The sequence below is a fragment of the Enhydra lutris genome, unplaced genomic scaffold, assembly GCF_002288905.1.
Source record: "Enhydra lutris kenyoni isolate GAN:26980312 unplaced genomic scaffold, ASM228890v2 scaffoldscaffold88, whole genome shotgun sequence".
NCBI lineage: Eukaryota > Metazoa > Chordata > Mammalia > Carnivora > Mustelidae > Enhydra > Enhydra lutris.
This window is the reverse complement of record NW_019154172.1, coordinates 2,872,638-2,886,044: the sequence shown is the minus strand read 5'-3', so window position 1 is coordinate 2,886,044 and position 13,407 is coordinate 2,872,638. Positions and strand designations below refer to the sequence as shown.

Below are 13,407 nucleotides of genomic sequence, written 5' to 3'. Positions count from 1 at the left end.
ATCAAAAGTTGCATGCAGTACTGACTGAGCCAACCAGGTACCCCAGTCATTTTGCCTTTTACTTCTTTTTCTTTCTTTCTTTCTTTTGTTCTTCTTTTTCTTTTTTACTACTCTGGATAGACCTCTAAGTAATGTTGATGGGAAGTGGAGATAGAGGGCATTCTGATCTTATGTGGTAGCCAGCCTTCCAGATGGCCCTCAATGTCAATACCTTCTACTAGTCTTCATACCCTCATGTAGTCCCCCCTCGTATTATTTGTGTGACCATTTGAGCATGGTAGAAGTAAGGGTATGTCACTTGTGAGACTAGGACATAAAAGACATGGGGACATTTGCCTCTCTCTCATGGAAACTAGTTCTAGGGGAAGCCACTTCCCATCTTGTGAGAAGAGGTCTATGGTGAGAAACTGAGGACTCCAGCCAACAAGTAAAGAACTGTGGCCTCCTGCTAACAGTCATGTGAGTGGCCTCAAAGGGGTCCTCTGACCCCAGTCAAGTCTTCAAATGGCTATAGCCCCAGCTCACTTCTTGACTGCAACTTAAGAGAGACCCTGAGCCAGAGCCACTCAGTTAAGTCACTTCCAAATTCCTAAAGCACAGAATCCATGAGATAATATATATTTGTTGTTTTAGTCCATGAAGTGTTGAGGTAACTTGCTATATATACCATAATAAATCACTGACCTCAAAGGAAAAGCTTTCAACATTTCACCATTAACATGATGTTTGCTACTGGTGCTTTGTAGTATCCTTTGTCATATTAAGAAAGTCCCCTTTCAGTCCTAGTTCACTAAGAGTTTTGTTTATTTTTTTAAAGTAATCTGTACCCCAACATAGGGCTTGAACTCGCGACCCTGAGATAAAGAGTCACATGCTTTAACAACTGAGACAGCCAGGTGCCCTCGCTAAGAGTTTTGTATCATTAATATATGTCAATTTTTTTATTAAATATTTTTCCTCCGGAGCCGAAGGCAGCAGCTTAACCCACTGAGCCACCCAGGCGCCCCATTCATTGATATTTTTAAAATTAAACTTAGCTTGCATTACTAAAATTATAATAAACACAACTTGAACATGGTGTGGCATTCTTTTTTACATATTGCTGAATTCAGCTTCCTAATATTGCCTTTAGAATTTTTGTGTCATTTTTCATGAATGAGATTTACCTGTAATTTTTCTTCTTCCATAGTGTATCAGGTTTTGGTATCAAGATTACATATTTTGGGGCACCTGGGTGGCTCAGTCAGTTAAGCATCTGCCTTCAGCTAGGGTCATGATCATGGAGTCCTGGGATCGAGCCCCGCATCGGGCTCCCTGCTCAGCGGGAAGTCGGCTTCTCCCTCTGACCCTCCCCTCTCTCATGCCCTCTCTCTCTCAAATAAATAAAGAAAATCTTTTTTAAAAGTACATATTTGGGGCACCTGGGTGGCTCAGTGGGTTAAAGCCTCTGCCTTTGGCTCAGGTCATCATCCCAGGGTCCTAGGATTGAGCCCCTCATCGGGCGCTCTGCTCAGCAGGGAGCCTGCTTCCCTTCCTCTCTCTGCCTGCCTCTCTGTCTACTTGTGATCTCTGTCAAATAAATAAAATCTTTAAAAATAAATAAATAAAAAGTACATATTTTGTGTTTATGGTTTATATGAGGTGGTCGGTCAGGTGCAGCCACAGAGGAGACAGAAAAGAGCAGTGGGGGAACCCCCCAAAATGCACAGGTCTTAGAGACAGGAGACACAAATCCACCTTTTGCTAAATAAAAAAAAAAATTGGGGGATGCGTGGGTGGCTTAGTCATTGAGTGTCTGCCTTTGGCTCTGGTCATGATCCCAGGGTCCTGGGATGGAGCCCCACATTGGGCCCCCTGCCCAGCGGGGAGCCTGCTTCTTCCTCATCCACTCCCACCGCTTGGGTTCCCTCTCTCACTGTATCTCTCTCTGACAAATATATAACTAAAATCTTAAAAGAAAAAAATAAATTTTACAGGGCCACATTGGAAAGACACCAGGGTGGTCAGAAGGCAGAAAACAGTGGGATGTGGGAATATTTAGGCCTTTACAAGGGTTTCTAGGGAAAAGTCAGGGAAGGGTGTAGGACTGGCTAGTTGAGTAATTTTGGCCAGCTTTGGGCTCCAGGGTTGGTGCCTAGTTGCCTGGCACCTGGCCCTGGGATGATTAAGGCAGGGGAGTATTGCCTCCTGGGTTGCAGGGGCCAGACAGAGGAGAGACAGCCCTGGATGACGCTCCCAGCTGGGCCCTTTGCCATCTCTTAAGAATTGTCTCTCCCAAGCCAGGAAAGGGTTTTTCTAGGACGTCAAAACATAGTAATATATAGAAAGTTTCAGGTTATTTACACTGATGTGTTATCTAGTTGTATCTGTGGGACAAGGTGAGCTTAGGGTCCTCCTAAGTCCTCCATCTTCTCTTTCTTTGAAAACTTTAAAAATACATGTATTTTTAAAATGTGTGTGTGTGTGTATGACTTGTACTAGGCTCAAAATTAATTACTTCTTTTCTCTGAAAGAGTTTGTACAATATTGACTTATATCTTCCATAAATATTTGATAGAAGTTGCTGATGAAGCCATGTGGGCCTAGAACCTGTTTGTAGGGAAATATTTTTCCACCTTTATTTATTTATTTATTTAAGAGTTACTTATTTATTATTTTGAGAGAGAGCAAGAGAAAAAAGCATGAATGGGGGGAGGTGCAGAGGGAGAAGGAGACTCCCCACTGTGCAGGAAGACTGATAGAGAACTCCATACCAGGACCCCAGAGTCATGACCTGAGCCGAAGGCAGATGCTTAACCAACTGAGCCACCCAGGTGCCCCTGTAGGAAAATTTTTAAACTAGGGTTTCAGTTCTTTTGAGTTATTGGTCTATTCAGAATTCCTGTTTCTTCTTGGGTATTTTATAAACTATCTTTTTCCCCTTGGGAATTTGTCCATTCCATAAAAATTTTCCAATGCTTTAGCTTAAAGTTCATAATATTCTCTTGGTTTCTTCCGAGGATCTGCAGGGACTATAGTAATGCCCTGTTTTTCATTCCTGACAGGGTTCATTCCAGCCTTCTGTCTGTCTCTCTCTCTCACTTTTCTATTTCATTTCACCAAAGGTTTATCAGTTTTATTAGTCTTCTCAAAGTACCAACTTGTTTTATTTTCATTCTATTGTGTGTATATATGCTTTCAATTATCTTTGTTATTTCCCCATTTCTAATTTCAAGTTTAATTTGCTGTTCTTTTCTACTTTTTGATGCATATTTAGTTCATTAATTTTTATATTTTCTTCTTTTCTGATCTAACTGTATAAGGCTATAAATTTCCATCAAGAGAATAGCTTGTACCCCACAACTTTTGATATGTAATGTTTTTAAATTATTTATTTCAGACTTTGTAATTTTATTATGATTTCTTCTTTGATTCATGAATTATTTTAAAAATTTTTTTGATTTATGAATTATTTAGAAATATATTGTTTTATTGCCAAACATCTGGGGTTTCTAGCTGTCCTTTTGTTTTTTATTTCTAGCATAATTGTGTTGTGGCTAAAGAATAGCACTAAATGATTTTAATCCTTTGGACTTGTTGAAACTGGCTTTATGGCTTAGTATATGGTCGATTATCATAAATAATAAACTCTACCCTCAACATGGGGCTTGAACTTACCACCCTGAGATCAAGGGTTGCATGCCCTACTGACTGAGCCATCCAGGTGCCCTTTCTTTTCACTTTCTTGATGGTATCCTTTGAAGCACAAAAGCTTTAAATTTTTATACAGTCTAATCAATCTATTTTTACTTTTTTTTTTTTAAGATTTTATTTCTTTATTTGACAGAGATCACAAGTAGGCAGAGAGGCAGGCAGATAGAGAGGGAGGAAACAGGCTCCCCGCTGAGCAGAGAGCCTGATGCAGGCCTCGATCCCAGGACCCTGGGATCATGACCTGAGCCGAAAGCAGAAGCTTTAACCCACTGAGCCACCCAGGTGCCCCTCTAATTTTACTTTTTTTTTTTTTTTAAAGATTTTATTTATTTATTTGACACAGAGAGAGAGATCACAAGTAGGCAGAGAGGCAGGCAGACAGAGGAAGGGAAGTAGGCTCCCTGCTGAGCAGAGAGCCTGATGTGGGGCTCGAGATCCCAGGACCCTGAGATCGTGACTGAGCTGAAGGCAGAGGCTTTAACCCTCTGAGCCACCCAGGGCCCCCCCCCCCCATCTATTTTTACTTTAATTGTTTATGCTTTTGATGTCCAATCTAGAAAACCATTGCCTGGGGCGCCTGGGTGGCTCAGTGGGTTAAAGCCTCTGCCTTCCGCTCGGGTCGTGATTCCAGGGTCCTGGGATCAAGCCCCGAATCGGGTTCTCTGCTCGGTGGGCAGCCTGCCTCCCCCTCTCTCTGTGCCTGCCTCTCTGCCTACTTGTGATTTCTGTCTCTCAAATAAATAAATAAAATCTTTAAAAAAAATGTTTAGAAAGCCATTGCCTAACCTGAGGTCACAAAGATTTACTTCTATGTTTTCTTGTAAGATTTTTATATTTTTAGCTCTTACACTTAGGTCTTTGTTTTATTTTGAGTTAATATTTGTATATTACATGAGGCAGGGGTCCACTTTTATTTATTTGTAAGTGGATATACAGTTGTCCCAGAACTGATTGCTGTAAAAACTGTTTTTTCCCTATTGAATTTTTGACACCGGTATTGAAAATCAATTGGCCATTAAATGTAAGGATTTTTTCCTGGGCTCTGAATTCTGTTCCACTGACCTGTGTGTCTACCCTTATGCCAACACCACACCAGCTTGATTACTGTAGCTCCATAGTAAGTTCTGAAATAGGGAAGTGTGGGTCCTCTAAATCTTGTGGCTTTTAAAGGTAATTTGTCTGTTTTATTCTGACTGCTTTTACTATTTTCTCCTTCTCTTTGGTTTTCTGCAATTTCACTAATGTATAAGGCAGTGAGTTTCTTTTTTATTTTTCCTGCTTAGGATTCGTTAGATTCTTAAATGTATGATTTAATGTGTTTCATCAATTCTGGAAATTTTTGACCCATTTTTTTTCTTCAAATATTGCCTATGTCCATTTTTTCCTTTCCTTTCGGATGCTTCTTAGACCTTTTCATTATGACATCCACGTTTCTTACCCACTCCTCTCCATTTTCTTTCTTTTTACTCCATTATGCATCATTCTGGGTATTTTCTTCTGACCTATATATTCCAGTTCATTAATTTTCCTTTCTGCTATCTCTAACCTGCTGGTAAAACTCTCAGTTCTTAATTTGGGGTACTGGGTTTTAAGTTCCAGAATTTACATTTTTTTCCTGTTTAATATTTACAATACATTTTTTTTTTTTAAGATTCCGTTTATCCACTTGACAGACAGAGGTCACAAGCAGGCAGAGAGGCAGGCAGAGAGAGAGGGGGGAAACAGGCTCCCCGCCGAGTAGAGAGCCCGATGTGGGGCTTGATCCCAGGACCCCCGGACCATGACCTGAGCCAAAGGCAGAGGCCTAACCCACTGAGCCACCCAGGTGCCCCTACAATATCATTTTTAAAAATTTCTATTTCCCAACCAAATTTTCCATCCTTGGCTTTTATTCCTTGGACATAGTAAGCATAATTGTTTTGTAATCTATGCTAGTCATCTCAGTATCTGGAGACCCTGTGAGTCTATTTCTATTACCTACTGTACCTACTGTTCTTACTTGTGCTGAAATCCTTGGGTTATCTTTGTGTACTAGACATTGTTTTAGAAAATTATTTATAGAAACACCCTGACGTTCAAGATAATATTGTCTTCCTCTAAAGAGAACTTATTCTTTTGCCATCTCCTGAGGGCACTAGCAGTTGGAACCACCTGACTTTGAAATTTCCACCCTAGCCTCTGGAGGCTGCCAGAACAGCTCAGCCTGTTCTGAACAAAGCCGGAAGGCTTAAGTAGCCTTCAGAGGAGGCTTCACTTCTCCGCTTTCCCATCCTCTCCAGTATCTTGGCATCTCAATTCAGCAATTCCTCAGATCTTGTTACTTCTCTCATTCTTTTAAGATGACTTGTAAAAATTTGTTTTTATTGGCATTCAGACATATTTATTATTTACATAATAGCTAGGTGTCCAAATCCAGAATTGGTAGACCCTTTGATTTGAGGGATCCAACAGGCAGGAATAGCTTCAGGAACGGTAGGGTCCTCACTGTGCTATGGGATCAATCCTGATTGGTCTGAGTCAGTCAGGGAAACCCCTTCTCTCTGTGCCTGAGGTGGGCCTATGACCCACTTTTGGGAGAAAAGACACAAGAGGAAAACTCCTGGGAATTTGTGGGTGAATTTTTGTGCCCATTTGAAAGAGAGCTGCTTGGGAACCAGAGCCCTTTCTCCTCTTTTTGGGCTTTGAGAGGATGTTATGTAAGGAAGTCACACTTGAATCTATGGCAACCCTCTTCTGACTGAAAGAAAAAACAAGAAGGGATATCCACTCATGGCCCTTGATATTGTTGAGCCAAATAAAAGCCCTGAAACTCTGCTTCCAGGCTTCTTAAGGAAATAATAAACATCTTTATGGTTTCACTCTTGGTAGGATTTTCTATTGTATGCAACCCAAAGCATTCCAAACTGACATGTCATCCTTTGGGACTCAGCTTGAAATGCCACTTCCTCAGGGAGGCCTTCCTGAAACCTCCACATCAACACATTTGACAAGCTCTCTACTTTCCTTTTAGTGTCCCTCATATTTGTAATTATATGTGGAATGACAGTCTTTCTCTCTGGGCTGTAAACTGCATGGGAAGAGAGACCATGGTGGGGGCCTAGAGCCCAGCCCAATGCCAGGCATGTTAGCCTCTAAATCAATAATTATCCAAATAAACAAACAAAATAAAGAGTCAAGAGGCCAAGTAGAGGGAGGAACTGGATAAAAGTCCTGGCGGATGTGAATTAAAATTTGTGCAATTGTGCTTCTAACACATGAAAACTCTTAAAGCCCAAAGAGTCATTATAGACGGGTTGGAGTGGCCATTGTGAGCATGGGTGTGAGTGTTTATCTGGTACAAGTAAGAGCTGCCAAGCTGTGTTAAAGACCCAGCTGGGATTAGACCCCATAAATGTGCATTGGCATAAATCGGCAGAATTAAGAGATTTTCTCCAGCAGTGTCCAGCTGGCTAGATGTGTGAGACATGTTGGGTAATTAAGTTTATCCAAAGATGGGGACTCTCAGGACAGGCTGTTTTCTTTTTTTTTTTTAATTTTAATTTTTTAAAAGATTTTATGTATTAATATGAGAGAGAGCACGCATGCACAAGTAGGGAGAGAGTGGAGGAGCAGAGGGGGAGGAAGAAGCAGATTCCCCACCAAGCAGAAAGCCTGACGTGGGGCTCAGTCCCAGGACTCCAGGATCACGACCTGAGCCGAAGGCAGGTGCTTAATGGACTGAACCACCCAGGTGCCCTGAACAGGCTGTTTTCTATTGAAGTAAATAAAAGTAGCTGTGGAATTTCATTTCCATTCTCTCAATAAAGTAAATCTCTTAGAATTCAAAGTCTTTTTGACTTTTTGTTGACCTTTTTTGTTCCAAACTGCAGAATACCCCCTGGCTGGAGCATTCACCCCCAGAGTCTTCCCCCATTACCCACTTGCCATGGAAAGACTTGAGGGGGTATCTGTGAATTTCCTAAGGGGTGTTGGTGTGTGTGCACATGCATGTTTTTCTGGGAAGAGTGTCCAGAAAGGCGAGAAGCACGGACTTGGGGTTAACTCCTAGCCGTGGAGCACTATGGGGGTCAGGGCTTGATGGTGGAGGAGTCATGGTTCCGCTTGTTGACAGGAGGTGGTGGCACGGTGGTAGGCGTGCAGACCTCAGGGACTGAGGCATAGGCCGTGCCACGTAACTCCTCAGTTTTCTCCTCCATAAAATGGAAATGATAATCAAATTCCTTACCTCAGGGGATGATATAATAAGATTAAATGAGTTAATACTTGCAAATGTTAGGACGCTTCCTCACACTTAGTGAGGTCTGATTTTTATTATAGCTAATTGTTAGTGATGCATTGGGATGCACATCGTGGACAAAGACCTTGAATCAGAAAGCAGCATTTGAGGGTGCCTGGGTGGCTCAGATGGTAAAGCATCTCCCTTCGGCTCAGGTCATGATCCTGGGGACCTGGGATGAAGCCCCACGTCGGGGGGGGGTCCCTGCTCAGCGGGGAGCCTGCTTCTCCCTCTGCCTCTCTTTCTGTCTCTCATGAATAAATAAATAAAATCTTAAAAAAAAAAAAAAAAGGAAGCAGCATTTGAAGGTGCACAATTGTTGCTGATCTTGTGCAAAGCACACATCTAAGCTTTCTCTCCCCTCTGGCACTTAGGGCAACTTCCTTAACTGGCCTGTGCCTCAGGGATCTCACCTGCAGTGTGTAGATGATAATAGTAACTACCTCACTGGACTGTGGTAGGGGTTCTCGGCAGGCTCAGAGCAGTGGCTCCAATTCAGTAAATGATAGTTTTTTTTGTTTGTTTGTTTGTTTTAATTTTTAACCAGGCTCTAACGTGGGGCTTGAATTCACAACCCCGAGATTAAGGGTCATATGCTGTATGACTGAGCCAGCCAGGAGCCCTTCTGCTTGTATTACGATTATTGCTGCCTAGGTACGTTCAGTCTCCTTGTTTTGAGAGAGGCCCTTTCCAGGCGATTCCCACCGCCTTCCCTCACACCGAAACTTCACAACTCACACAGCACCTTCACACATATGCCATGTCTGCCTCCCAGCGGCAGAGAGAAAGTGACTACCCTAGGCCCCTCCACCTGCCCCTGCCTCGTCGTATTCTCTTCCAAGAGTCTCCCCCACCCCGTCTCTCCCCAGTTCCCATCTATAGCAATCCCACTCCTGAAGCACAACACTGATCACAAAGCCTTCCCAACTGAGAATCCCCCTGCAGAACCAATCCCATGAGAGACGTCCAGTCAGTCCTGCTCAGCCTGCACCTCTCACCAAGATTCCTCGCACAGCCAAGACCTTTGCCAGAAAGCTGCTGAATGAAGGAAATCAGAATGGTGATGATTCTCCCACCCCAAGATGTTCCCATCTTGAAGGGAGGGAAAGAGGAGACAACGAGAGACTGATCTGCACTGTGGACTAAGAGACTGAACACACAGGCAGTGGCCAGAGCAGATGGAAAAACAGAATTCCGACCCATGACCTGCAGAAACCTGCCCAGCAGACCAACTCTTCATCCAACAAGAAAACAGCCAGGCTATCCATAGGTCACATCTGTAAGAAGACTATCTCTACTTAAAATTCAGAAAGCGAAACGTGAACTTTCTGTAACAATTGGCTCAAAATGGCCAGAACGGACAACTTCCCCAAGTTTTGTCCACATTGCAACTTAGAGCCAAACAATGTGGAAGACAGTAAATGGCCAAATAATGCACCCCCAACCAGTCACACAGGACGCCTGGCTTCTAGGTACCTGCCTTTACAGCTTCCCCAGGCGGACAGCCTACAGAGAAGGCACATCGGAATCCTTCCCTTTTTCTGCTATAAATAAAGCTTTCCCACCCCTCTGCCTGACCTTCAGTCTCTTTGAGAACAAGTGACCATGGCTGACTGACTCCCTTGATGTAGCAAGCTCTGAATAAATAGCCTTTGCTCTTCTTATCTGGTTGGTGTTCGTCTATTTCCCCAAGACCCAGGAATGGCAGCTCAGGGAGCAAGGCTCGGACCATCCTCCGTCAGTACACGTCAGTACACTCGGTTCGCCTGGGGTGGAGCTCGAGCCCTCAGACAACAGAGCTGCTGGCTGGTCCACTGGAAACGCTGATCAGACCTTTGGACTCCACTGAGCCAGAGCTGGAGAGGCCAAATTGACTCAGATTAAATCTCCCAGGCATAAAATCACAAAAGAGTTTTTGTTAGATGCTGATTGGGAAGGAGGGGCCCCAGAGATCTGGGAAAAGGGTAGGACATCTGGGAATAGAGAAATAAGGGAGAGGCCGGAATTTTGCCTAGAACAGGAGCCAGAGATTGCCTGGGGCTGCTTTGGTGGGATGGAGAAGGGAGTCCAGATTCTTTTTTTTTTTTTTTTTTTGGGTGGGGGGGAGTCCAGATTCTTATCTAACCTCCACTGAGATCCTTTATTCAGTCCACAGACATTTATTGAGTGCCTAGGTTGTGCCAGGCCCCATTCTGCAGTGCTGGAGATGGGAGTTCACAACCTAGTAGGAGAAGACAGTAAATGGCTAAAGAAGTAAAATAACTTCAGTGTGGTAAGTGCCCTGAGGACCGTGGGATGGGATGGTACTGTGGAAGGTACACGCCATGAGAAGGGGTGGCTGGGGAGGGCCTCCCGGAGCCACAACCTGGGGGCTGACCCAGAGGGAACCAGGGGTTCTGCCATCAGGGGAAACAGTTTTCCAGGCAGAGGGAGCTGCTGAAGCAAAGACCCTGATGGGAGACCTGGCTCTGACATGTTCAATAAGGAACAGAAAGAAGGTCGCTGTGGCCAGAGCTGCGTGGATAGAAGGTGAGAATGGTGGGATGAGACCAGGGGGACGTTCAGGGACACCGGGAGTCAAGGGCCTTCCAAGCCATTCTAAGAGTTGAGATTTTATTTTGGTCTCAATATAATAGGAAGTTACTGAAGGAAGGCACAAAATGGCTGTTTTGCTAAAGCTCTTTTGTCAAGGCCTTCAAAGCTCACCTCCGATGAAATCTTGTGAAGATCCCGGCAGGTGAAGGATGTGTGAATGTGGGCAGACAGCGTTAAGGAGAGAAAATAGGGGTCAGACCCAGTTGCTGCAAGTCACAGCCAGAACCCCTTGCTGAGCAGGACAAAAATGGTCATGGAGTAAACCCCTGAAATTATACACTAATTCTGTGTGTGTGCATGCCTTATTTTAGGGAGTAACCCAGAGGAGTCTGCCACCAAAAAAGGCCAGAAAAGGAGAATATTGACCTGTATGCCTGTATACACACGTGCCCCCTCAGTAGGGACCTGTGCACGATGCCCTGTGGAGGAGAGTGGGGGGCAGGGCAGGACGGGAAACTTTTCACTGAGTACCATGTGCTTTACCTATTTTTAAAAGTCCACTTCAGTGTAAAGGACCGAAGCTGGAGAGGAATGGATGGGTGGGGAAGAAGGTGCCAAAGTCTTGGTGTGGCCCGGGAGGGGCAGAGACACATACGGGCTGATCCTAACTTGACTCTCCCACCCCCGGCCTGTGCACACATGCCTCACGCCTAGAGCAGTCTCACCCTGTGTCCTCAGAGGGCTTGGCTGCCCAGTGAGCACCACCTGCACTGTTCTGGGAGAGTGACAGAAACAGCTCTCCCAGAGATGACCTTTGGTCAGGTCACCAAAGCCACTGTCCTCCTCTGCCCAGGCCCCAGGCTCCTCAGAACCCCACACCTTCAAAGAGAGAATCCTGGACCTCTTGAGCACCCCGCTGAGTCCCCCAGGAGCTCTTGGCTCAGATCCAAGCACACTTCAACTCCCAACCACTTGGTTGGTCATTTTGCTTTGAGTAAAAGTTCCCCGGTTCTGCCTGGGTTCGTGCCCAGCCCTAGCCAGGCAAATGGAAGCTGAGATGGGGCTGTTTTTTTCGAATTCTCTCCAACATCTCGGTTTGGATAGGCTTTGCCTGCCCACAAATAGGTCTGGCCGGGCCTTCAGGACCCAGCTGTTCTCAGGCTTCAGCCAGGGGTAGGAACCAGCCACCCTCAGGTATTCTGATCCCCGGTAATCTGGGGCCACGAGTCAGGGAGTGGAGTCAGCCACTGATGAAAGGTCCCTGGCAGGATGCAGAGCAGGCTAGGGCCTCCTGGTTCACACTTGAGGAGGGTACGAGGGTGGCTATATGCAGGTCAGTTAAACCCCAGAGCTCCTGCCGTGCTGCGGAACAATTGAGACCTTTCCACACCCTCCTGAGGCCTCTGGACCACATGGGGAACCGGCATAGCCACTTCCACTCGCAAAGCCAAACAGAATGTTCCTGCCCCTTCTTCTAACTCTAGAATAAGTACATAATAACATCAACCACTATTTTGTGGGGAGTCACTGTGGCGGGGCCTGATTCAGTGGAAGACTCCATGTGTATCACCTCCCTAAAAATCCCACAGAACCTTTAGGTTGCGGCACAGGGAGGTCCCTTTGGCCCATAGCCAACCAGGGAGCTGCGATGTGAACCCAGGCAGCCTGGGCACACCGTGCAGGGAGCTGGTCACAAATGAAAACAAAGTGATCTGCAGAAGGACACTACAACCTCGCACCAAATGGTATCCAGTCCTCAGCCGGGTAGCCAGAGAACAAAAGCACAGGTCCTTGACAGTTCCACACACTGAGCTCAGAGCGTGCAGTGTGGGGCGCCTACCAGCCTGGAGTCAGGGCCCCTTAGGTTCCCTACCTGCCCTGTGCTCCATGACCTTGTGGCCCAGGGCAGCTCACAACCTCCTGGGCCCGCCCTTCTCTGAAATAAGGGGACAGCCTGTACTTCTCCAGCCTTCCAGGCTCCCAAAGGCTGCTCATCACTTTGGATGATGGTGTCCATCAGTCCGTCCTGCAGGGGTGCTCGGAGCTGGAAATCCTGGCTGACCCTCCAAACCTCTTCCCTACCCTGGGCACAGGGTAGGTGTGTGGGAGGTGCCCGGCTGGGAGGTGGGAGACTGGAGGGAGGCCTGGCTGCTTGGCTTAGTGCTTGGGGTCTCCTGCTTCATTTCTCTCATCTGATACATGGACTATCTACCAGCACGCCCTCACTTTATGAGGTTTGGGCGATGAATCTGAAAACCCTGTGGAGACTGTGAGGCCCAGGACGAGTTCACGAATTTGGGGGTGTGGTGTGTCTCTTAGCCTCTCCCTGCTGGCGTTTCCCAGCCTCTGAGGCGGGACAGGATGCAGGGAGAGGACAGAGGCCGAAGTGGGCATCACCAATACTCCATCTCCTGCCTCTGGCCAGTGGCCTCCAGTGGCAGGGACCCTTCCTGCGGGTGGAAGAAAGCAAGACATCAGGTGTGAGAGCCTTCCAGTGGCCAGATTGAGGCACAGACACCGAGGAGGGCTGAGGAGGAGCTCAGATGTTTTCCTCCTGACACCCGCCCTGGAGCTTACTCCTCAAGTCTTCGAAGGAAGAGTCTCAGGGCCCAGATAAGGCAACTCAGTCGTCAAACACAGTCATCGCTTGGGCACTAGGTACCCGAGACAGGAGAAAAGCAAGCTGCAAACTGCTCAAGGCAGAAGGCCTGCTGCCCATGTTAGGACCACAGGGGCGCGGAGCCAGCGGGCCATGGGGACAGGGAGCGAGCGGCCCGGGGAGGCCAGAGTGGGAAGGCCTTGGAGCCTGGCTGAAGTCTGCACCGACCAGGCGGCCGCTGAGCAGAGACCAGGAAGGGCAGTGGTCACCTGAGAGCCCTGGAAATCCCCTGGGGACAGTGGCA

General features: G+C 46.3%; 1 protein-coding gene across 9 annotated transcripts in view; it reads left to right on the top strand.

Moving 5' to 3' along the window:
* Nucleotides 1-10: 10 nt before the first annotated feature.
* The window catches only part of LOC111161954 (ADAMTS like 4), a 32,704-nt gene continuing 19,307 nt past the window's right edge, over nt 11-13,407 (top strand). For 6 of the 9 annotated variants that reach the window (XM_022526046.1, XM_022526048.1, XM_022526045.1 and 3 more), the window contains exon 1: nt 10,278-10,498. The gene's annotated coding sequence lies outside the window, so the exon portion shown is untranslated. Of the gene's footprint in view, nt 38-10,219; nt 10,242-10,277; nt 10,499-11,889; nt 12,599-13,407 lie in introns of those variants that run through there. The other 3 variants (XM_022526042.1, XM_022526047.1, XM_022526044.1) reach the window with 3 other exon arrangements.